The sequence below is a fragment of the Gossypium hirsutum genome, chromosome D04, assembly GCF_007990345.1.
Source record: "Gossypium hirsutum isolate 1008001.06 chromosome D04, Gossypium_hirsutum_v2.1, whole genome shotgun sequence".
Lineage (NCBI taxonomy): Eukaryota > Viridiplantae > Streptophyta > Magnoliopsida > Malvales > Malvaceae > Gossypium > Gossypium hirsutum.
The window spans coordinates 27,839,306-27,866,064 of record NC_053440.1 but is presented as its reverse complement, the minus strand read 5'-3'; positions in this window follow the sequence as shown (position 1 = coordinate 27,866,064).

The window sequence follows — 26,759 nt, the reverse complement described above, 5'->3', positions numbered from 1 at the left end:
GGAAATTTTGGGCACCAAATTCAACCCGCTGAATCTTTTTTTAAATTTTTATTGAATTTCGTATTTTTTGATTTTTTTGACTTTTTTGACTGATTTTTTTGGGGGAATAATTTTTTTATATTCAATCACAGTGCCAAAAACATGTATGTAAAATTTCAGATCAATCGGACAACGTTTACCCACTCAAATGAATTTTTTTTGAACAATTTTTCTGAGTAAAACTGCTGTTTATGCTTTAAAAAATAGAGATCAGTTTAGAAATCAACCAAGAACACCCAAAACGCCCAAAATCTGATACCAAATGATACGGGGAATGCACGCGGACCAAGATCGAGTTGCCAAGTCACGAGAAACTCCTACGAAAGATCCTAGACGAACAGATCTGAAATCAAAAACAAAGAACAAGATTAAACCGAATCAGATTTGAATTTAAAATTCCCAAATTCAATTAAAAGAGCAGCAAGAAGAAAAGAAATAGAATCGATGAATCAAACGAAATTGAGAAGAAAGAAAAGATGCGAATCTGCCAAGGGATTGATTCGGCCAAGAATGCCCAATTTCCAGCAATCAATTGATTCCCAAATTGAAAGAAATCCAATCGGCCAAACCCTAGGAATTGGGGATTTTTGGGTTCGAATGGGTGCTGCCAATAGGAGAACAACTTAAACGATGAGATCTTGAGTTTAATCAATGCTGGAAAACAAACAAGAACAACAAAATATTAGATATAGATTCGGCATCAACAGAAATAAAGAAAAGAAATTGAACAGCAAAAATTAAAGGATAAGTCCTAAAGATCCTTGAAATCCCGAAAGATTTCACAAATCTCTTCAAACGGCTCTAATCTCCCCTCCAAAGAATATCGATGGCAAGAAGAAGGTTGAAGATGGCTCCCACAATCAAAAGATTGTTAAAACAACTTCTAAAGAAAGCTCAAGAGAGAATTCTTGGAGAAAACCCCAAAGAAAATTCTGCACTCTAACAAACTGAAATTTAATATATTGAATGATAATAAGATGTTTTTACAAAGGGTGGCTGGCCAAGGCTTATATAGGCCTCTAACAAATCCTAATCTCACAAGTAACTAATAAAAATTAAACCTAATTAATAAAATAACAAGGTAAATTCGGCCATGCACTTATATGGGCTGTTTTGGGCCGAATTTTACATGTAATGCTCCTAAAGATAAAAAAATTAAATTAAACAAGTAAGATGTTTACAAATTGGGCCCTTTGACATTTTGGCCTGATTTTCAACTAAGTATGAAGAAATTTCTTGATTGGGCTGGATTTTGGTTATTGGGCCTCGCCTTCAAGAATTTGGGCTCGTGATCCATCTCCTACCAAAATTGGGTCGTTGACGCTCGTAATGGAGTTCCAATGCGTTTTGGATGCAAGATTTGGTTTCTTGGACCAAGATTTCCAAGATTTGAAATCTTGATTTTCTTGATTCTTGAAATCTCTTCGAACAGCAAAATTGGGCCAAGATTCGATTTCTTGATTTTCTTGAAAACAAGAAAGTGAATCTTGATTTTCTTGTTCTCTCGTGTATGAATCTAAGGCCTTGCTAACAAGCTCTTGAATGGTCCCATTTAGTTTGGACCGCATTTGTCGGGCCTTTGATCTCGTTATTGGGCCTTGTGGCAATTTGAGCCCATCACGTTCTTGAACTTGGATTGGGCCTTTATGACTCGTATCATTCCCCCCTTCCTCAAAAAGATTCGTCCTCGAATCTAAAAAAGCAAATGAACTCGACTTTCCTCGATCGAACGGGACTAATGGCAATTAAGTCCACTGAAAAGAATAGCCATGAAATAGTAAATAGCAACGCAAACAAGCGTGTAGTCCAATTATAAGCATAATAGAACAGGTATAACGCATGTGAATGGACAGATTCAGATTACCATGCCTTAATCGACGGTCTATAGATTCACTCACACATGCATTATCAAAAACAAGAATCTTTTTATCAACCATCAAAATAGATTTATCATCAATAAATAAAATAGGACAATCAAGCACGTTTCGATCTAAGTGTTCATCAACACGATCTTTGTCGCTATCCGAGGAGTACAAAAGTGTTTCAAAGGTTTCAAGCATCTTACCTTGATAAGCAAAAGAATTGATACAGCCACGCTTCAAGTCCAACCTAGCTCGAGCAAGGAGCCTTTGGAGCTGCCTCAAGGTCCAATCACCCGATCACGAGCTAAACAATTCAAGGAGGCTATTTCGGCCTTAGTAGATCAAGTTTGGGGCGAGACTTTGGTTGGACGCATTGACGAAGCTTGGACAAACTCGATGAGCCTTCCTTGCACTTTAATACGAGCTGAATTAACTTCCATTTCAGCTCAATAAGCTCGACTTAGCTCAAATTCAGCTCAAACATTTTCAATTCAGCTCAATATCAACTAGACATTAATTTAATAGCTGAATATTTATTTAAGTCGATTTAATTAGTTTATTACAGCTTATTAATATGTTTTGTTGCATGTTTTTAATATGTCAAGTTTTATTACATGATTTAAAATTGCTTTAAAGCTGCCGAATTTAATGAACTGATTTTAGTGTCATTGTTGACCGAATTAATGTGTCTTGTTTTTATTCTTAATTTAGTTCAGCTAAATACCACATTAATCTTAGTTCTTCCTATTTTTGTAGGTTGGCCGAATGTGGGGGTTCATTTAGCAAGGTGAGCTGAATGTGGAGATTCATTTAGCTTGGTGCATGCACAATAGATTCAATGAACCTGGAGATACATGCATCAAATTGGTGAGCTGAATTTGGCATTCCTAGGTGACTATTCGGTCAAGAGAGCTAATGTTTCCAACTCCAAAGCTGTCAATTAATCCTTTCACATTTGCTGGATGCATCTTGGCTTTTCGGTTCCATGTGTTCACACTCCATGACTCTTCAATGTTGAGCTTTCACACTTAAATTGGCTGCTCATTACCCTCTTAATTGCTGGTCACTTTTCAGCCAAGAGTTGCAACATAAATAGCTAATTTATGCCCATTGGCCGAACCTAGCTATCCATGCATCATCCAAATTTTTCCAAGTCCAATGCTTCATCTAGAAGGTGTCTAATGGAGCTCCATGTTCAGCCGAATTTAGCTAGTTCATTTAAGTGATTCATTTGCTTAATTTTTAAGGAATGTAAGTGACCATTCGGCTAGCTTAGGTGTTGCTTATAAATTAGCTGAAATTTTACTTTGTAAAGGACTTTTTGACATTTTTAATTAGCGAATTGCTGCCAAATTTGTGAGGCATTTTCTCTCAAATTTTGTTCGAGACCCGTAAGACTTATCTAAGCTTTTAGTGGCGTCTTTCCGAGTCTTTTTCGAACTTATCACTCCTAAAACCCGAGTGTGGCGTTCACCTTTGATACCTTTGGTTCATACTTTACTAAGTATCGGGTCAAGGTCCTTATTAACCATTTCCAACTCAATTTGGTCCTATAAGTTTCGGGTCGACACTTTTCTTCAGTGTTGGTTCACTCTTGACCTTTTGAACCATTACCATTTCGTACCAAATCCTTTACCATTTAGTACCAATTCCCAAATACCAAAACGTACCAAAACCAAATACCATTTTCTAATTAATCTTAAACCGAACTCGACCATTCTAGTCATACCATTTCGACTTAAACCAAATCCATATCCAACTTTGCACGGACTTACTTTACTTTTTGAAACTCAATTATATTCTATCTTCTTCTCGTCTATTCTACTCCTTCGTTTATGATCGGGAACTAAACGACTCGGGTTCAACTACTAAACCGAGGTCGTATCATTTGGTATCAGAGCTGGTAAAAACGAGAAGTACGAGCACTCGAAGTCAATTTGAAATAGGTACGTAAAAAAAAAGTTCGAAAAAAAAAATTGAAAAAAAATTGAAAAGAAAAAAAAAATTTGCATACGGTTTAGGTGCGGACGAAAAGAACGTGAAATATCCGTAAAAAAAAAAAAAGAGTCTGGAGACACTTCAATAGAAATTTTTCCAAAATCTCATTTTACACCCTTTTATATCCCCCGTAGTGAAATTTCACGCAATTAAAAAAAAATTCGATATAAAAAAAAAAGTGTTTCGAGTTTGTAAGTTTGGCAATTTCTTCCATTCATCTTCTAAGCCACACTTAGCCTAAAGCCTTTCTTGTTTCTTTTAGCCTACCCGTAACCTAACATCAATCCCTTGTAAAGCCATTTGAAGCCAACCCACTGAACTAAGACTAAGTCACTACGAGTCGCTTACGAAATCACGAGAGGAAAGTGAGTGGTAAAAGGCACGAGAGGTACATCAAGTTAAAAGCTGAAATTGAGTGAAACACGAGTGGAGTGATTATTCTTTCTGTGAGAGATTTTGTGAGGATTGTGCTGTGAGGTTTTTATTTACAGGTCTCAAAGTCCTGAACGAAATATGGCGGAAGGAGGTGGAAGGCAACCAATCCGAAACATTGCGCCTGGAGGAGGTGGAGTGCCGGATTTGGCTCAACAAGCCTTGTTACGAGAAATCCAACGCATGATCCGAGGTGAGTTAGAATCTATTAACGAACGGTTGGATCGAGTTGAATTGGGAAATCAACGAGAGCGTACACCCCAAGGGCCGCAAAGAGGGCGAGACCAATTGGAAATCAATCAAGACGACCTATATGATCCGAATGAAGTCGAAAGTGATCAAGGATCAAACATAAGTGAAGGCGGAAGAGGTCAAAGGAACCGAGGTAATCGGAATCAAAGACGTATGGATGACGACTTAAGGAACATTAAACTATCCATTCCATCCTTTCAAGGAAAGTCTGATCCGGAAGCTTACTTGGAGTGGGAAAAGAAGATTGAATTGGTCTTCGATTGTCACAACTATTCCGAGATCAAAAAGGTGAAGTTGGCGGCCATAGAATTCTCTGATTATGCTATGATATGGTGGGATCAACTCACTACGAGCCGAAGAAGGAATGGGGAACGACCAATATCCACTTGGGCCGAGATGAAGGCCGTGATGCGACGTCGTTTCATTCCCTCCTACTATCATCGGGAACTCTATCAAAAGCTTCAAAATCTCACTCAAGGTTCAAAGAGTGTTGAGGATTATTTCAAAGAGATGGAGATCGCAATGATCCGAGCCGATGTCCAAGAAGATCGTGAAGCAACAATGGCGCGATTCCTTACTGGTCTCAACCGAGATATCGCTAACATTGTGGAACTCTAACATTATGTTGAGATAGTGGACATGGTACACATGGCCATTAAGGTGGAGAAGCAACTCAAGCGAAAGAGTACCACTCGAAGTTTTCCTACCCCAAGCACAAATAGATGGGGGCAAAGTTCGAGTAAAACTAATCCACCAATCCGTGCCAAAGAGCCAATGGTACCTACCAAAGCAAACAAACCTATGGGCGATACGAGCAAAGGTAAGGCAACCGATTCATTTGCTAATCGTTCAAGAGATATTAAGTGTTTTAAGTGCCTGGGAAGGGGCCATATTGCGAGTCAATGTCCCAACCGCAATGTCATGGTGGTTCGAGCAAATGGAGAAATCGAATCGGAGGAGGAAGAACTTGAAGACGAGCCCAAAATCGTTTCTGAAAGCGATGAAGAAGTTGAACACGCTCTTGATGGAGAACTCCTCGTTGTTAAAAGAAGTCTAAGCATCCAAAGCATCGACGATGAACAACAACGAGAGAACATCTTCCATACTCGTTGTCAAGTACAAGGAAAGCTATGTAGTGTCATCATCGATGGAGGAAGTTGTACGAACGTCGCGAGCACTCTCATGGTGGAAAAATTAAATCTACCAACCACCAAGCATCCAACTCCGTACAAACTTCAATGGCTCAACGATGGAGGAGAGTTAAAGGTGACAAAGCAAGTTCTAGTCTCCTTTTCCATTGGAAAATATTCTGATGAAGTGCTTTGCGATGTTGTTCCGATGCACGCGGGTCACTTGTTATTGGGCCGTCCATGGCAATTCGATCGTCGAGTTATGCACGATGGTTACTCAAATCGATATTCTTTCAAGCATCTGGGGAGAAATGTAACCTTAGCACCATTGACGCCAAAGCAAGTTTATGAGGATCAACTTAAGTTGAAAAATTCTGTAGATCAAATGAGAGAAAAAGAAAAGAGCGAAAATACAAAAGAAAAGAAAATTGATAAAAAAAAGAAAATTCAAAAAAAGAGAATGAAAAGAGAGCGATAAAAGAAAAAGAAGAAAAAGAAAAAGTGAGTGAAAAATTGAATGTCTTTGCAAAAGCAAGTGATGTTCGAAAAGCGTTTTTGGCAAAACAATCGATCCTTGTACTTATGTATAAGGAAAATTTGTTTAACACTCACGACTTATCCGGAGATCCCCCTTCTTCTGTTTTGTCTCTCTTGCAGGATTTCAAAGACGTTTTTCCGGATGAAGTGCCAAGTGGTTTGCCACCACTTCGTGGGATTGAGCACCAAATCAATTTAATGTTCGGAGCTGTTATTCCTAATCGGCCAGCATACCGAACCAATCCCGAAGAAACCAAAGAGCTTCAACGTCAAATCAACGAACTCATGGAAAAGGGCTATATTCGAGAGAGCCTTAGCCCATGCGCTGTACCGGTTTTGTTGGTACCAAAGAAGGACGGAACATGGCGCATGTGCGTCGATTGCCGTGCCGTAAATAAAATCACCATCAAGTATAGGCATCCCATACCGCGTTTAGATGATATGCTCGATGAGTTAAGTGGTGCCAAGTTATTCTCAAAAATTGATCTTAAAAGCGGATACCATCAGATTCGAATGCGCGAAGGTGACGAGTGGAAAACCGCTTTTAAAACGAAACATGGTTTGTATGAATGGTTGGTAATGCCATTCGGCTTAACCAACGCCCCTAGCACTTTTATGAGACTTATGAACTATGTTTTACGGAATTTCATTGGTAAGTTTTGCGTTGTGTATTTTGATGATATCCTCATTTATAGCAAATCGATGGATGAGCATGTAATTCATTTGCGAGCTATTTTGGAAGTTCTTAGAAAAGAGACTTTGTATGCTAATCTTAAAAAGTGTATATTTTGTTCTGACAAAGTTATTTTTTTAGGTTTCGTGGTTAGCTCGGAGGGCCTCGAAGTAGATAGCGAAAAGATTAAGGCGATTCAAGAATGGCCGAGACCGACGAGCATAAGTCAAGTGCGAAGCTTCCATGGCCTAGCAAGTTTCTATAGGCGATTTGTACCCAACTTTAGCACGTTGGCTGCACCGTTGACAAGCACTATCAAGAAGAATTCGACTTTTCATTGGGGCGAAGAGCAAGAAAATTCTTTTAATATTATTAAAGATTGTCTTACTAAAGCTCCGTTGTTAGCACTGCCTGATTTTTCTAAAACATTTGAAATTGAGTGTGATGCCTCAGGTGTTGGAATAGGTGCCGTGTTAACTCAAGACGGGAGGCCGATCGCTTACTTTAGTGAAAAGTTGAATGGTGCCGTGCTAAACTACCCCGTTTATGACAAGGAGATGTATGCACTTATCCGCGCTCTCGAGACTTGGCAACACTATTTGTGGCCGAAGGAGTTCGTGATCCATTCGGATCATGAAGCGTTAAAGCACATTAAAGGACAACACAAATTAAACAAACGCCATGCTAAGTGGGTAGAGTATTTGGAGTCATTTCCCTATGTCATTAAGTATAAAAAGGGTAAGGAAAATATCGTAGCTGATGCTCTTTCAAGAAGGTATACCCTTTTGTCGTACTTGGACTCTAAACTGCTTGGTTTTGCATTGTTAAAAGACTTATATCCTGCTGATGATGATTTTGGAGAAATATTTGTTGCTTGTGAAAGTGTTGCTATTGATAAGTTTTATAGTAGCGACGGATTCCTTTTTAGAGAAGGAAAATTATGTGTGCCGCGGAGTTCCATACGAGACCTATTAGTACATGAGGCGCATGGTGGAGGCCTTATGGGCCATTTTGGCGTTGGGAAAACCTTAGCAACCCTCCAAGAGCATTTTTATTGGCCGAAAATGAAAAGGGACGTTGAACGAGTGTGTGCGCAATGTGTGACGTGCAAGAAGGCCAAATCCAAGATTAAGCCGCACGGGTTGTATACGCCGATCCCTATACCCGATGCACCTTGGGAGGACATTTCCATGGATTTTGTCCTTGGATTGCCTAGGACTAAAACGGGGAAGGACTCTATTTTTGTTGTTGTTGATCGCTTTTCCAAAATGTCTCATTTTATTCCTTGTTCAAAAACTGATGATGCCATTCACATTGCTAATCTTTTCTTTAAGGAAATTGTTCGTTTACATGGCATCCCGAGGACGATTGTTTCTGATCGAGATGCGAAGTTTTTGAGCCATTTTTGGAGATCGCTTTGGGGAAAGCTTGGAACTAAGTTGTTGTTTTCAACCACTTGCCACCCCCAAACAGATGGACAAACGGAAGTGGTCAACCGGGTGCTATCAACTTTGTTACGAGCCATCATACGGAAAAATCTTAAGTCGTGGGAGGAGTGTTTGCCACATGTAGAATTTGCGTATAATCGATCCGTTCACTCGGAACCAAACATTCTCCTTTTGAAATTGTTTATGGATTTAATCCGTTAACTCCTTTAGATTTAGTATCTTTACCTAACGATCAACTTATTCATGCAGATGCTAAAAAGAAGTCCGAGTATGTAAAGGAGTTACATCGGAAATTTCGAGCCAACATTGAAGCAAGAACCGAAAGTTATGCTAGGAAAGCGAACAAGGGTCGTAAAAGAATTATCTTCGAACCTGGTGATTGGGTTTAGGTTCACATGAGAAAGGAACGTTTTCCCGCCCAACGAAGGTCAAAGCTACTACCGCGTGGTGATGGCCCTTTTCAAGTCTTGGAACGAATCAACGAGAATTCTTATCGACTTGATCTACCAGGTGAGTATAACATAAGTGCAAGTTTTAATGTCTCTGACTTATCCCCTTTTGATGCAGATTTCGATTTGAGGGCAAATCGCTTTGAAGAGGGGGAGGATGATACAGCCACGCTTCAAGTCCAACCTAGCTCGAGCAAGGAGCCTTTGGAGCTGCCTCAAGGTCCAATCACCCGATCACGAGCTAAATAATTCAAGGAGGCTATTTCGGCCTTAGTAGATCAAGTTTGGGGCGAGACTTTGGTTGGACGCATTGACGAAGCTTGGACAAACTCGATGAGCCTTCCTTGCACTTTAATACGAGCTGAATTAACTTCCATTTCAGCTCAATAAGCTCGACTTAGCTCAAATTCAGCTCAAACATTTTCAGTTCAGCTCAATATCAACTAGACATTAATTTAATAGCTGAATATTTATTTAAGTCGATTTAATTAGTTTATTACAGCTTATTAATATGTTTTGTTGCATGTTTTTAATATGTCAAGTTTTATTACATGATTTAAAATTGCTTTAAAGCTGCCGAATTTAATGAACTGATTTTAGTGTCATTGTTGACCGAATTAATGTGTCTTGTTTTTATTCTTAATTTAGTTCAGCTAAATACCACATTAATCTTAGTTCTTCCTATTTTTGTAGGTTGGCCGAATGTGGGGGTTCATTTAGCAAGGTGAGCCGAATGTGGAGATTCATTTAGCTTGGTGCATGCACAATAGATTCAATGAACCTGGAGATACATGCATCAAATTGGTGAGCTGAATTTGGCATTCCTAGGTGACTATTCGGTCAAGAGAGCTAATGTTTCCAACTCCAAAGCTGTCAATTAATCCTTTCACATTTGCTGGATGCATCTTGGCTTTTCGGTTCCATGTGTTCACACTCCATGACTCTTCAATGTTGAGCTTTCACACTTAAATTGGCTGCTCATTACCCTCTTAATTGCTGGTCACTTTTCAGCCAAGAGTTGCAACATAAATAGCTAATTTATGCCCATTGGCCGAACCTAGCTATCCATGCATCATCCAAATTTTTCCAAGTCCAATGCTTCATCTAGAAGGTGTCTAATGGAGCTCCATGTTCAGCCGAATTTAGCTAGTTCATTTAAGTGATTCATTTGCTTAATTTTTAAGGAATGTAAGTGACCATTCGGCTAGCTTAGGTGTTGCTTATAAATTAGCTGAAATTTTACTTTGTAAAGGACTTTTTGACATTTTAATTAGCGAATTGCTGCCAAATTTGTGAGGCATTTTCTCTCAAATTTCGTTCGAGACCCGTAAGACTTATCTAAGCTTTTAGTGGCGTCTTTCCGAGTCTTTTTCGAACTTATCACTCCTAAAACCCGAGTGTGGCGTTCACCTTTGATACCTTTGGTTCATACTTTACTAAGTATCGGGTCAAGGTCCTTATTAACCATTTCCAACTCAATTTGGTCCTATAAGTTTCGGGTCGACACTTTTCTTCAGTGTTGGTTCACTCTTGACCTTTTGAACCATTACCATTTCGTACCAAATCCTTTACCATTTAGTACCAATTCCCAAATACCAAAACGTACCAAAACCAAATACCATTTTCTAATTAATCTTAAACCGAACTCGACCATTCTAGTCATACCATTTCGACTTAAACCAAATCCATATCCAACTTTGCACGGACTTACTTTACTTCTTGAAACTCAATTATATTCTATCTTCTTCTCGTCTATTCTACTTCTTCGTTTATGATCGGGAACTAAACGACTCGGGTTCAACTACTAAACCGAGGTCGTATCAAGAATAAGGGTCGATTTTACCTTTTCATTTAAAACAAACCTTCGTTCATCGGGGCATAGTGTATTCGAATCTCCGTTGTTGAGTTAACCTTTGTCAAATGGAACTCAAACTTCATGTACAACCACATAAACTGTTTAAGGCACGAATATAAATTGAAAACAAATTTGGAAAATTTCGTTACCTTATTCTCCAAAACAGATTTGGACAAATTCGAGGATTTTACACAAGGTAAATCAAGAGAATAACAAATCACGCTTCTTTTCGTAATGACTTTATCAACCACAATCGAAGAGTAACAATTAATCGGATCAAAATGAGGGAATCTTTTAAGAACTAAGTCACCAAAAGTTTTATCAATAATTTTCAAATCTGCACTGGACTCGGTTTCTAAAATTTCCTTACCTCGCTTACCTTCGGGATCATGTAGTGTGATTTCATCTTTGCCTAAGTTGATCGTATGAAAGCGTCTTTCATTTGAGAGGTATTGAAGTTGAAAGTTATCTTTCGATCTTTCGGGAACCTGAAAAGTAGCAACATAAGAAAAATTCATATCTTGGTTAGTGGAAACATTCCTCACTACCCTTTCCACGTCTTTTTCTTTTGTTCCTTTTTCTAATTCATTTTCTCTTCTTTCTTCAATTTCTTTTTCACTCTCAATCTCTTTTTGCTCTTTTTCATTCTCTTTTTCTTTTTCCTCACTTTTTTAACAGAATTTTTCAGTTTGATTTGGTCCTCATGGACTTGTTCCGGAGTGAGCGGCACTAAGGTGAGTTTCTTTCCTTGATGCTTGAAAGAATACCTATTGGTACGACCATCGTGAGTGACTTTTTGATCCAGTTGCCATGGTTCTCCTAGCAACAAATGGCAGGCTTGAATAGGCATACGTCGCACAAACTTCGTCTTGATACTTACCGATAGAAAAGGCGATGCGCACTTGTTGAGTGACCTTAAATCGGCCTTCGTTGCTAAACTCTTGTAGTTGATAAGGTTGTGGATGCTTGGTAGTGGTTAATCAAGCTTTTCCACCATCGTCGTGCTGGCTACGTTCGTGCAACTTTCACCATCAATAATAACTGATACGAGTCATAAAGGCCCAATCCAAGTTCAAGAACGTGATGGGCTCAAATTGCCACAAGGCCCAATAACGAGATCAAAGGCCCGACAAATGCGGTCCAAACTAAATGGGACCATTCAAGAGCTTGTTAGCAAGGCCTTAGATTCATACACGAGAGAACAAGAAAATCAAGATTCACTTTCTTGTTTTCAAGAAAATCAAGAAATCGAATCTTGGCCCAATTTGCTGTTCGAAGAGATTTCAAGAATCAAGAAAATCAAGATTTCAAATCTTGGAAATCTTGGTCCAAGAAACCAAATCTTGCAGCCAAAACGCATTGGATCTCCATTACGAGCGTCAACGACCCAATTTTGGTAGGAGATGGATCACGAGCCCAAATTCTTGAAGGCGAGGCCCAATAACCAAAATCCAGCCCAATCAAGAAATTTCTTCATACTTAGTTGAAAAATCAGGCCAAAATGTCAAAGGGCCCAATTTGTAAACATCTTACTTGTTTAATTTAATTTTTTAATCTTTAGGAGCATTACATGTAAGCCCATATAAGTGCATGGCCGAATTTACCTTGTTATTTTATTAATTAGGTTTAATTTTTATTAGTTACTTGTGAGATTAGGATTTGTTGGAGGCCTATATAAGCATTGGCCAGCCACCCTTTGTAAAAACATCTTATTATTATTTTTTCTATCAAATTTTAGATTTGTTGAGTGCAGAATTTTCTTTGGGGTTTTCTCCAAGAATTCTCTCTTGAGTTTTCTTTAGCAGTTGTTTTAACAATCTTTTGATTGTGGGAGCCATCTTCAACCTTCTTCTTGCCATCGATATTCTTTGGAGGGGAGATTAGAGCCGTTTGAAGATATTTGTGAAATCTTTCGGGATTTTAAGGATCTTTAGGACTTATCCTTTAATTCTTGCTGTTTTCGATTTCTTTCTTTACTTTTCTTTGCTTATACTTGTGCCGATTTCTCATCTAATATTTTGCTGTTCTTGTTTGTTTTCCAGCATTGATTAAACTCAAGATCTCATCGTTTAAGTTGTTCTCCTATTGGCAGCACCCATTCGAACCCAAAAATCCCCAATTCCTAGGGTTTGGCCGATTGGATTTCTTTCAATTTGGGAATCAATTGATTGCTGGAAATTGGGCATTCTTGGCCGAATCAATTCCTTGGCAAATTCGCATCGTTTCTTTTTTCTCAATTTCGTTTGATTCATCGATTCTATTTCTTTTCTTCTTGCTGCTCTTTTAATTGAATTTGGGAATTTTAAATTCAAATCTGATTCGGTTTAATCTTAATCTTTGTTTTTGATTTCAGATCTGTTCGTTTAGGATCTTTCGTAGGAGTTTCTCGTGACTTGGCAACTCGATCTTGGTCCGCGCGCATTCCTCTATCAATAACTCTACAAAGCTTCCCTTGTACATGGCAGCGAGTATGAAAGAGATGTTCTCGTTGCTGCTCACTCTTTGGTTTTGCCAAAGAAGGTTGCCCACGATCATGAAAATCATCATCCATTCTAGGGACACGTCGAGGGTTGCGCCTATGGGGCTGGTTATCCCTATCTTCCTTGATTGGATATCGATATTGAGGTTCTTGATTCAATCATACCTCATTGATGGTAGCAGTCAAGGCTCGAAGAGCAGCAGCCTGTTCATCCAACTGTTGTTGGAATTTTTTTAATATGTCACTATTATTATCACCTGTAGACATTTTTTTTAAAACCTGCAAAACACTCAACACTCAAAAATAAAAGTTATCAAACCTCACCGTTAATCACTCAAAAAGAAAAAATCAAATTCTCAATGAGGTCGAATTCAATCTTGTGAGTTCTTTATCAGAGTTTATATCAACTAATTAGAGAGTGTGAACCAAACTACCAAAGAATCCAAATTTTTCACTAGAATGCCAAAAACTGACGAGACACCAATTGATTCGTGTTGCACCGAGGAAGAAGTTGTGCACACGTTTAAATCCTACTAACACAAGAAACAAGAAGGTGTTAGATAACGTAAAGGAAGAATAAAGGTAAACAAATGAAAACCTACAGCTAAGAATCAATAAAAATTGCTGAAAACAGAAAACTCGAAAAACTGCGGAGTAACTTGACAACTTCGTTCGAGGTGTTCCCGATCTCCAAAAATCACGAAATTAAATCTGGAGTGTCCTTATATATTGAATTTTTGATCTGGAAATTTTGGGCACCAAATTCAACCCGCTGAATCTTTTTTTAAATTTTTATTGAATTTCGTATTTTTTTGATTTTTTTGACTTTTTTGACTGATTTTTTTGGGGGAATAATTTTTTTATATTCAATCACAGTGCCAAAAACATGTATGTAAAATTTCAGATCAATCGGACAACGTTTACCCACTCAAATGAATTTTTTTTGAACAATTTTTCTGAGTAAAACTGCTGTTTATGCTTTAAAAAATAGAGATCAGTTTAGAAATCAACCAAGAACACCCAAAACGCCCAAAATCTGATACCAAATGATACGGGGAATGCACGCGGACCAAGATCGAGTTGCCAAGTCACGAGAAACTCCTACGAAAGATCCTAGACGAACAGATCTGAAATAAAAAAACAAAGAACAAGATTAAACCGAATCAGATTTGAATTTAAAATTCCCAAATTCAATTAAAAGAGTAGCAAGAAGAAAAGAAATAGAATCGATGAATCAAACGAAATTGAGAAGAAAGAAAAGATGCGAATCTTCCAAGGGATTGATTCGGCCAAGAATGCCCAATTTCCAGCAATCAATTGATTCCCAAATTGAAAGAAATCCAATCGGCCAAACCCTAGGAATTGGGGATTTTTGGGTTCGAATGGGTGCTGCCAATAGGAGAACAACTTAAACGATGAGATCTTGAGTTTAATCAATGCTGGAAAACAAACAAGAACAACAAAATATTAGATATAGATTCGGCATCAACAGAAATAAAGAAAAGAAATTGAACAGCAAAAATTAAAGGATAAGTCCTAAAGATCCTTGAAATCCCGAAAGATTTCACAAATCTCTTCAAACGGCTCTAATCTCCCCTCCAAAGAATATCGATGGCAAGAAGAAGGTTGAAGATGGCTCCCACAATCAAAAGATTGTTAAAACAACTTCTAAAGAAAGCTCAAGAGAGAATTCTTGGAGAAAACCCCAAAGAAAATTCTGCACTCTAACAAACTGAAATTTAATATATTGAATGATAATAAGATGTTTTTACAAAGGGTGGCTGGCCAAGGCTTATATAGGCCTCCAACAAATCCTAATCTCACAAGTAACTAATAAAAATTAAACCTAATTAATCTCAAAAAGAATTCACTCAAAACAAATCTGAATTTTTTTTATGTAATTGTAATGTGTATAAGGGTGGCCTTCTAACTATTTTCCTAGTCCTAATAAGAAAACTAAAAAAAACCTAATTTTTTTTACTTTAAAGGGGAAATTCAGCCAAGGGTTTTAAATGGGCCTCTTGGACTGAATTTTTACATAGAAATTTATTCATAAAGTCTAAAAATGATACGAACTTGTTTCGTGATTGATTCGAGTCGTTAGTGATGCCCGATCATGAATTGAGTAGAATAGAATCATTTCGGTTTAAAAGTAACAAAATAGAGTTAATGGCTTCAAACAAAGGTAATGAATAAAATAGATAGGAAACAATAACAAATTAATTGGCTAACACCAAAAAAATGAACCAACAATAACGAATTGTTGACCCGAATCTCAAAATGGTCTTTAGGTTTTTTTCGGTTAAAGGAAACAGCAAGGAACCTTGACCCACTATCAACTATGATAGGAACCAAAGGTATATTGAACGCCACACCAAAGGTGATAAGTTCAGCAACAAAGAAAAGATGGACGCCACAAGCTATGCTTGATAAGTCAAATCAATTCTGTAAGAACAAAGAGAATTGGATAGCTCACAATTCAAATATTTCATCTATATTCAGCAAAAAGTTCTCCTCTCTATGGCTGATTACATCTATTTATAATGCTAAAACAAGGTAACCGAATGGTCAAAAACATCCACTTAATGTGCCATAAAAACTGATGTCTTTTCTTATTCTTTGAACCAAATAACTCCTTCCATAAAATCACTTTAATTTAGCTGATTTGAATGTCTTTAATGGCTTAGAAAATGACTCTTGAGTTGTCCTTGGCTAGTTGAATAGACACCATCCCTTAACCAGCTCCTTAATGACATTCAAAGGCTTGATTAATTTCTCTTGAAAGCTCCAAAAACGGCTGGAAGTGGAAGAGTTGCTGCTGAATTTTAAAGGCATAAAATTCTCTTTAAAAACTCCTTTAATGATTTTAAGCTCCCTTTATAACAGCCCCTTTAATTGTAACTCAAAAGAACTTGAACAGCCATTTAATTAAATGTGTAACAGCCTTGAATTGTAACCACTATAAGCTAAAAAGTCACCTGCAATAAACACATTAAAATGAGTTTATTAAACAAATGAAAACACTTATTAATCATAACAAACATTAAACTTACTTAAATAAATGAACTAAAACATATATGCAATAATTATTCCAGCAACTAGTTTAATTAAAGAAGCATAATTTAAAAAACTTAATTTATGCATCAATAAATAATCCTAGGAACTAGATCAATTAAGAACAACACTTATTAAATAAAGTTCAACAAAAACACTTATTAATTAAATCTAAGATGAGTTGAATAAATGTTCAGCAACTCATTTATTAAACTAAGATGCTTAAATGCATGGTTTTGAAATGCAAATTTAACTAACATGAAAGTGACATAATTAAACTAACTTGACTTAATTTAATGATGCAAACTTAACTAACATGAAAGTTACATAATGCATGACTTTATTAAATGCAGAACACATATTAATGATGTGCAAACTATGACATAATTAAAAACACAAACTAAAATAACTAAAAATTAATGAATCAAAGTCCTTATTTTCCAGCAGCCAAATTGACAAACTAAAATTAAAAACTTCATTTTGCACTTGGGCCCCTCGAGTTTGGACCAATCTCGGTAGCGTCGAGTTGTGTCGTAACATGATGCGACTGGGATCGCATCAAAAAATGAAAACTAAGTATTTAAAGAATTAAAACTTAACAAATTGGGCCACTTTGACAATTTGGCCTAATTTTCAACTAAGTTTAATTTAAATTTCTTGATTGGGCTTGGAACATCTTATTGGGCCTTGTCTTCAAGAACTTGCGCTTGTAATCCGTTCTCTCCCAAAATTGGCTTGTTAATGCTCATAACTGAGATCCAATGCGCCTCTTGGACCAAGATTTCCAAGATTTGAAATCTTGATTTTCTTGATTCTTGAAATCGCTCAAAACAGCAAAATTGGACCAAGATTCGGTTTCTTGATTTCTTGAAAAAAAGAAAGTGAATCTTGATTTTCTTTTTCCTTTGTATACGCATCAAAGGCCTTTGTGACTCGTATCAAGCAATCTGTCCGTCTAACTGTTGTTGGAACTCTATAAATTTATCATGGACCTCATTATGGTCATTATTCTCATCATCTACTTGACCCAATCTATGCATCTTATTTTTTTCCTTTTGGAATACCTGAAAAACAAACACTCAACACTCCAAAAAAAAACTAACAAACCTCACTGTTAATCACTCAAAAAGGAAAATCAAATTCTCAAAGAGGTAGAATTCAGTCTTGTGAGTTCTTTAGTAGAGTCTATATCAATCAATTAGAAAGTGTATGAACCGTAACTACCAAATAATTCTAATTGCACTAGGAATCCAAAAAGTGACGAGACACCAATTGATTTGTGTTGCACCGAAGAAGAATTGTGCACACTTTTAAATCCTACTAACACAAGAAACAAGAAGGTGTTAGATAGTCTAAAGGAAGAATAAACACAAAACAAATGAAATCCTACAGCTAAGAATCGATAAAAATTGCTGATACCCGAAAACCTGAAAAAACTGTGGAGTAACTTGACAACTTCGTTCGAGGTGTTCCTGATCTCAAAAAATCACAAAATTTAAAATGGAATGTCCTTAAATATTTTATATTTGATCTGGAAATTTTTGGCACTAGACTCAACCCACTGAATATTTTTAAAATTTTTGTTTTATTTCATATTTTTCAAAATTTTTTTGACTTTTTCTACTGATTTTTTGCAGGAAATATTTTTTAATATTCTATCACAGTGCCAAAAATATTCATATAAAATTTTAGACTAATCAGACAACGTTTATCCACTCAAATGAATTTTTTTTCCAAAAATTTTTCTGGGTAAAAAACTGCTATTTACTATTTTTAAAAGGAGATTAGTTTAGAAATCAACCAAGAACACCAAAAATGCCCAAAATCTAATGCCAAATGATAGAGGATCGTGTGCGGACCAAGATCGAATTGTCATGTCACTGGAAACTCCTATGAGAATGATAGACACTTGGATCTGAAACGAATTAGAAAATTAAACTTAGAATCAACAGATCTGAAACGAAAAACCCAAAACAATAAAGAATCAGCCAAGAATCGAAACACTTATTAATAGCGTTGATTGGAAAAAAAAGAAACAAAAATTTAATTTCAAGAAAAGACTCCTCCAAGCCGAATCTGCAAAGGAGAACACAAAATAAAGAAATAAACTCAAAACCTAGCAAACCGAATTGAATCAGAGTTAGAAGGCTTGGGCAGCAAGATCTATTGAAGAGTATGACTAAGGGACGTTTCTTTAATGCCAAGAATGGTGCCGAACAGATTCTTAAAGATTGGAATGGCTGAAAACGCAACAAGAGAAATTAAATCAAGTTAATGAACCAATCGGCATAAATAGAAACAACTAAAGAAGAAAGAACAGCAAGAAAGATGAATAAAGTCCTAAGAAGCCTTGAAATCAAGAAAGATTTCACAACTCCCTTCAAACGGCTCAAATCTCCCCTCCGATGTAGAACAACGGCAAGAAGATGGCTGAAGATGGCTCCCACAATCAAAAAGATTGTTAAAACTATTTTTAAAAAAACTCAAGAGAGAATTCTTTGTGAAAACTCAAAGAGAATTTTTCACTCAATAAAAAAATCTGATTTCAATGTGTTGGGTGTGGGTGGCTGGCCAAGCCTTACATATATAGGCCTACTACTACTTTCCTAACCCTATTAGGAAAACTAAGAACAAACCTAATTGTTTGACTTTTAAAGGAAAATTCAGCCAAGGCCTTTAAATGGGCCTCTTGGACTGAATGTTTACATAGAATTAAAGTCTAAAAATTAAACTAAATATTTAAAGAATTAAAACTTAACAAATTGGGTCACTTTAACAATTTGGCCTGGTTTTCAACTAAGTCTAGTTTGAACTTCTTGATTGGGCTTGGAACATCTTATTGGGCCGTGTCTTCGAGAACTTGGGCTTGTGATCCGTTCTCTCCCAAAATTGGTTCGTTGATGCTCGTAACTGAGATCCAATGCGCCTTAGCTGCAATGATAGGGGGTTGCGCGTGGACCAAGATCGAGTTGCCAAGTCACGAGGAACTCCTACGAAAAGCTTTAGACAATTAGATCTGAAAAGAGGTAGAAAATTAAAACTTAAAAATTTCCAGATTTGAAATAAGAACCCTAGAACAGCAAGAGATAATCAAGAATTGAAACACTTATGAAAGGGGTTTCTTGAAACCAAGAACACAAAAACAATCTCCAATATTGCTTCTCAACAAGTCGAATCTGTCAAGAAACAACCAAAACAGCAAGCAAATTAAATGATCAGATTTTAATAGAATTCTAAGGGCTGTTGCGATAAGAAGAAAAGAGAGAACTTGATGGAATAAGATGGCTCTTTGAAACCCCAAAGAAGATTGCGATCTGCCCAATTGAACAACAAGAAAGTTTTCCCCAAATTACAGCAATCGAATGCACCTAAGAAGATTAAAGATGAATCGGTAAGAACCCTAGAAATTGGGGATTTTGACCGATTCTTTGCTGCCACAAGAGGAGTATTATTCAATTCTTTAAGATGGAAGAGGGCTGGAAACACAAAAAGAACAGCAAATAAATTAGATAAAGATTCGGCACAAGTAGATATAAAGAAGAGAAATTGAACAGTAAGAAATTAAATTAAAAGTCTTAAGAAGCCTTGAAATCCCAAAAGATTTCACAACTCCCTTCAAACGGCTCTAATCTCCCCTCCAAAGAATATCTATGGCAAGAAGAAGGTTCAAGATGGCTCCCACAATCAAAAGATTGTTAAAACAACTTCTAAAGAAAACTCAAGAGAGAATTCTTGGAGAAAAACTCAAAGAGAATTCTGCACTTAAACAAATCTGAAATTTTTCATCTAATTGAGAAGTGAATACAAGGGGTGGCCGGCCATCATTTAAATAGGCCTCATACTAATCCTAATCTCATTAGGAAACTTAAAAAATTAACCCTAATTAATAAAATAATAAAGGAATTTCGGCCAGGCACTTAAATGGACTGTTTGGGCCGAATTTAACATGTAATATTCCTAGAGCCTAAAAAATTAAATTAACAATTAAAATGTTTACAAATTGGGCCCTTTGACATTTTGGCCTGATTTTCAACTAAGTATGTATGGATTTCTTGGTTGGGCTTGGAATCTTCTTATTGGGCCTTGCCTTCGAGAATTTGGGCTTGTGATCCATCTCCTATCGAAATTGGGTCGTTGATGCTCGTAACGGAGATCCAATGCGTTTTAGATGCAAGATTCAGTTTCTTGGACCAAGATTTCCAAGATTTGAAATCTTGATTTTCTTGAGTCTTGAAATCGCTCCAAACAGTAAAATTGGGCCAAGATTCGGTTTCTTGATTTTCTTGAAAACAAGAAAGGGAATCTTGATTTTCTTGTTCCTTCGTGTATGCATCTAAGGCCTTGCTAACAAACTCCTGAATGGTCCTATTTAGTTTGGAACGCATTTGTCGGGCCTTTGATCTCGTTATTGGGCCTTGTGGTAATTTGAGCCCATCATGTTCTTGAACTTGGATTGGGCCTTTGTGACTCGTATCATGCAAGATTTGGTTTCTTGGACCAAGATTTCCAAGGTTTGAAATCTTGATTTTCTTGATTCTTGAAATCGCTCAAAACAGCAAAATTGGACCAAGATTTGGTTTCTTGATTTTCTTGAAAATAAGAAAGTGAATCTTGATTTTCTTTTTCCTTTGTATACGCATCTAAGGCCTTGCTAATGAAGGCTTGAATGATTCCATTTAGTTTCATACGCATTTGCCTGGCCTTTGACCTCATTATTGGGCCTTGTGGTAATTTGAGCCCATCACGTCCTTGAGCTTGAATTGGGCCTTTGTGACTCGTATCATTTAGACTTTATGATTAAATTCCTATGTAAAAAAATTTAGCCCAAGAAGCCCATTAAAAGCCTTGGCCGAATTTCCCTTGAAGTTAATAATTAGGTTTGTTTTAGTTTTCCTACTAGGGTTAGGAAAATAGATAGAAGGCCTATAATAAGGCTTGGCCGGCCACCTTAAACACAATTACATTGAATTACACATTGAAATCAGATTTTTGTTGAGTGAAAATTCTTTTTGAGTTTCTCCAAGAATTTTCTCTTGAGTTTTCTTTGGAAGTAGTTTTAACAATCTTTTTGATTGTGGGAGCCATCTTCAGCCTTCTTCTTGCCATTGTCCAACATTGGAGGGGAGATTAGAGCCGTTTGAAGGGAGTTGTGAAATCTTTCTCGATTTCAGGGCTTCTTAGGACTTTGCTTTATTTTCTTGCTGTTTATTCCTCTTTAATTTTTCTGCTTGTGCCGATTCATTGATTAAATTGTTTTAATCTCTCTTGTTGCATTTCCAGCCCTTTCAATCTTCAAGAATCTATTCGGCACCAGTCTTGGGCATCAAGAATCGTTCTTGATTCATAATTCTTCTTTTTCTTGCCGCACAAAACCTAGTTTTACTTCAATTTGGGGTTTCGTGATCTGTTGAGTCTAATTTTTTTGTTTTGTGTTTACTTGTCAGATTCGACTAATTGGAGAATTTTCTTGAAGTTCAATTTCGTGTTCTTGGTGATACGAGCTCGTTTCGTATGAAATAACGAGTCGTAATATTTCCCGATCGAAATTAGGTAGTGTCGGCCTTGAAATAAATTCAAGTATTGGTGTTTAAAATTAAATGGCTTTGGGAAACAAGGGAGTTTGATGGAGTGTTGTTTGCTGGATATTTCAATGAAAACAAGTCGAACCCTTATTAGCAAATAAGGACCCGAGGCTTAAGGTTTCAAAGAAAGAAAGGATTTGGGATAAAACTGAGACCCTCTATTTAGCAAAATAGGAACCTACGGTATGAAGAATGCCACACCAATGGTGATAAGTTCGAAACAAAGTCAGATTAACGCCACTTGTTGAAGATAAGTCAATTTGAGCTTTGGAGAATAAAGAGAGTGAATTGCCTCACTAAAATGATATTTCATTCAGAAATTTGTCAAAAAGTCCTTTTACAAGAAAATGAGTAACTATTTATAGCCTAATGCCTAGTAGCCGAATGGACATATTCTAGACTTAGTTTCTAAGCAAACATTGAACAAAAATGGCCAATGTAGGTTCGGCTGAATGGTGACCATACATGAAGCTTCCATATTAAGCAAATGAATCTTGGGAATGCATGTAGCAGCTACATTCAGCTGATGAGCTTAAATGATCATTCAATAGGCAACTCTTGCTGAAAAATTATCAATAATAAAGAGGGCACTTGAATAGCCACATTAGGTGTGAATGGACGGTTTTGAAGAGCCTTAAAATGTGAACACCAAGAACCGAATGGCCAAAATGTATCCAGCAATGTGAAGGAAATAATGGCAGCTTGAAAAACTATCTCTTTAGCCGAATGGTCACTTAGAGAACTTCAATAATCAGCACACCATTTTTAATGTAGTTCATGCATGTATCATTAGGTGCATTGAATCCAACATGCATGCATCTTGCACACCACATTCGGCCAACCTTTCCCATGCATCTTCCACATTCGGCTGAACCTAAATAAAACAAATGAACCTCATTAATTTAACTCAATTCAGCTGAATTAATTTAAAACATAATATGAACATACTAATTAACATTAAGCCGAATTAAATATGTACTAAACAAGACACATTAATTCGGCTGAACATAGTTAATTCATGTAATATATTCAAACAAATTAAATGACATCTAGACACCTTTAATTCAACCAAATCAACATATTAAACACTTGTAATAAATTAAGACATATTTAAAAGCTGTAATGAAACTTATTTAAATGCTTATTTAAATGGTCTAAAATTCCAGCAGCAAATTAATTAGCTAGAACGAAATTCAGCTTCAAAGAAGTTGAATATGTTCAGCTCGTTTTTAAACTCCTTGCTATCATTTTCCTCAACCCGTTCCACCATTGCTAAAATAGCATATTTGAATCGTTTAGCTCTAGCTCGCATTATTGGACCAATGGGCAGCTTAGTGGCTTCTTGTTCGTTCTCCATTTGGTTCGTAGGCAAGCTCACATCATTCCCCTCCTCTTTAGAACGATTTGCCCTCAAATCGGAATCTGCATCAAACGGAGACAAATCAGAAACGTTAAAAGTCGCGCTAACATTATATTCACCAGGCAAGTCCAATTTATAGGAGTTATCTTTAATTCGCTCAAGGACTTGAAACGGTCCATCCCCTCTCGGAAGAAGTTTGGATCGCCTTTGCATAGGAAATCTCTCCTTGCGCATATGCAACCAAACCCAATCTCCCGGTTTGAACACAACTCGCTTACGACCTTTGTTAGCATGTTGCTCATAGTTCTTGGTCTTGGCCTCAATATTGTCTCGAACTCGTTGGTGCAATTGCTTGACGAAATCAGCTTTGCGCTTCCCATCTACATGAACAAGTTGATTAGAAGGCAATGGCAATAAATCAAGTGGAGTTAATGGATTGAAACCATAGACAATTTCAAAAGGAGAAAATTTGGTAGCTGAATGAACAGCTCGATTTTTTCTCGGTCGGACACGATCGTTCTAGGCACGCCATGCAACCTGACCACCTCTTTGAAAAATAAGTTAGCAATATTAACGGCATCATCAGTTTTATGACATGCTATAAAATGGGCCATTTTTGAGAACCTATCTACAACCACAAATATTGAATCTCGGCCATTCTTACTCCTAGGTAAACCTAGCACGAAATCCATGGAGATATCAGACCAAGGGGTTTCGGGAATAGGTAATGGTTTATACAAACCGTGGGGCTTAATTCGTGACTTAGCCCGTTTGCACGCAATGCATCTATTACAAAATCGTTCGACATCTCGTCGCATCTTGGGCCAAAAGAAATGTTCGTGCAATGTAGCTAATGTCTTAGCAACACCAAAGTGCCCCATTAATCCTCCGCTATGGGCTTCTTCGATCAACACTTCTCGTACGGAACCTTGGGGTATACAAAGCTTTCCTTCTCGGAATAAGTACCCATCATGTCGATAGTACTTCTCGTAGGCTCCCTTGGCACATAATCTAAAGAATTCACCAAAGTCAGCATCGTTGACATATAAATCTTTAAGAAATACAAACCCCATTAACTTAGCATCCAAAATATTTAGCAACGCATACCTTCGAGATAGTGCATCAGCCACTACGTTTTCCTTACCTTTCTTATATTTAATAACGTAGGGAAAAGATTCGAGAAATTCTACCCACTTAGCGTGTCACTTATTCAACTTGTGTTGCCCCTTTAAATACTTCAAGGACTCATGATCGGTGTGTATGACGAATTCCTTGGGCCAAAGATAGTGTTGCCATGTTTTTAAGGCTCGGATCAACGAATAGAGCTCCTTGTCATATGTTGGATAGTTTAAGACAGCACCATTCAGTTTCTCGCTAAAATAGGCAATAGGACGACCATCTTGCATCAACACAGCTCCAATGCCTAAACCTGATGCATCACATTCTAACTCGAAAGTTTTATCAAAGTTAGGCAAAGCTAATAACGGTGCATGAGTTAGACAATCTTTAATTTTAAAAAAGGATTTTTCTTGTTCCTCTCCCCAAATGAAGTTGGAATTCTTACGAATAACCCCAGTTAAAGGTGCGGCTAAGGTGCTGAAATTTGGCACGAATCGACGGTAAAAACTTGCTAGTCCATGGAAACTTCAGACTTGGGAGACATTCGTCGGACGGGGCCATTCTTGGATTGCCTTGATCTTCTCTTGATCGACTTCAAGACCCTTCGAGCTAACAACAAAACCTAAAAACACAACCTTGTTAGTGCAGAAATCACATTTCTTCAAATTAGCATACAAGGTTTCTTTTCTCAATACTTCCAAAACAGATTTTAAATGTAAAATATGTTCATCCAAATTTTTACTATAGATCAATATATCGTCGAAGTATACTACGCAAAATCTACCAATAAAAGGTCTTAAAACGTGATTCATAAGCCTCATGAATGTGCTTGGGGCGTTCGTTAAGCCAAATAGCATAACGAGCCATTCGTAAAGCCCATGCTTCGTTTTGAACGCAGTCTTCCACTCATCTCCCTCACGCATCCGTATTTGGTGATAACCGCTCTTAAGGTCAATTTTTGAAAATAAACTCGCGCCACTTAGCTCGTCAAGCATATCATCCAATCGTGGTATAGGATGACGATACTTGATAGTTATTTTGTTTATAGCACGGCAGTCCACGCACATCCTCCACGTTCCATCCTTCTTCGGAACTAGTAAAACAGGCACGACGCATGGACTAAGGCTTTAACGCACATAGCCCTTTTCAAGGAGTTCATTTACTTGCTTTTGTAATTCTTTCGTCTCTTCAGGATTGCTTCGGTAAGCAGGTCGGTTTGGAATTGCGGCTCCCGGCACAAGATCGATTTGGTGTTCAATTCCACGAATAGGTGGTAACCCACTCGGGATTTCTTCCGGGAATACGTCTTGAAATTCCTGCAACACAAACAAAATAGAAGAAGGCAATTTGTCATCAAATTCGTTAGTGCCAAGCAAGCTCTCCTTGTACAAAAGAACCAACAATGGTTGTTTCAATAGCATCGATTTTCGAACTTCCCTCTCTTTTACAAACAAATTCTTTTTTTCAATCTCATCACTCATTTCTTTTTCTTTTGAATCACTCTCTCTTTTTTTATCACTCATCTTTTTGTTTTTCTTCTTTTCTTCACTCTTTTCTTTATTCTTTTCATTTTTTTGCTCTCTCTCGATTTCTTTTGATTCTTCAATCGAACTCCTCATTTTGAGTTGATCTTCGTACACTTGTTTCGGTGATAACGGAGCTAGAGTCACCATTCGTCCCATATGTTTGAAAGAGAATCGATTTGTGTAACCATCATGAATTGCTCGCTTGTCGAATTGCCACGGACGTCCCAAAAGAAGATGCCCCGCATGCATCGGTACAACGTCGCACATCACTTCATCTTGATATTTTCCGATTGTGAATGAAATGAGCACTTGTTTTGTTACCTTTAATTCTCCACCATCGTTAAGCCATTGGAGTTTATACGGATGGGGATGTTTGGTGGTGGCCAATCCGAGTTTCTCCACCATCAACGTGCTAGCCACATTTGTACAACTTCCCCCATCGATTATCACGCAACAAATCTTACCTTGCCCTTGACATCGCGTATGGAAGATGTTTTCGCGTTGTTGATCATTTTCGGCACCTTGCAAGGTGAGACTTCTTTTCACAACCAAGATTTCTCCATTCTCGGCTTGTTCGATGTCTTCCTCTTCTTCGAGTTGTTCAACAGCCTCGTTCTCTTGTTCACTTTCGGATTCAATTTCTCCATCATCTCGAATAAACATCGCATTTCAGTTCAGACATTGGCTTGCGATGTGGCCCCTTCCAAGACATTTGAAGCATTTGATGTCTCGGGATCTATTTGGTTGGGCATCCATCTTTCCTTTACTCGATTCGGCAATCGGTTTGTTGAATTTGGTAGCTCCACTTACTTCTTTATTTCGACTCGGCAAGTCTCGTTTGTTGGACCCTTGCCCCCACTTAGTCGTAGAAGAAGTATTAGGGAAAGAACGGAACGTACCTTTTCTCTTTAATTGTTTTTCAACCTTTATGGCCATATGGACCATATCAATGACCTCGACATAA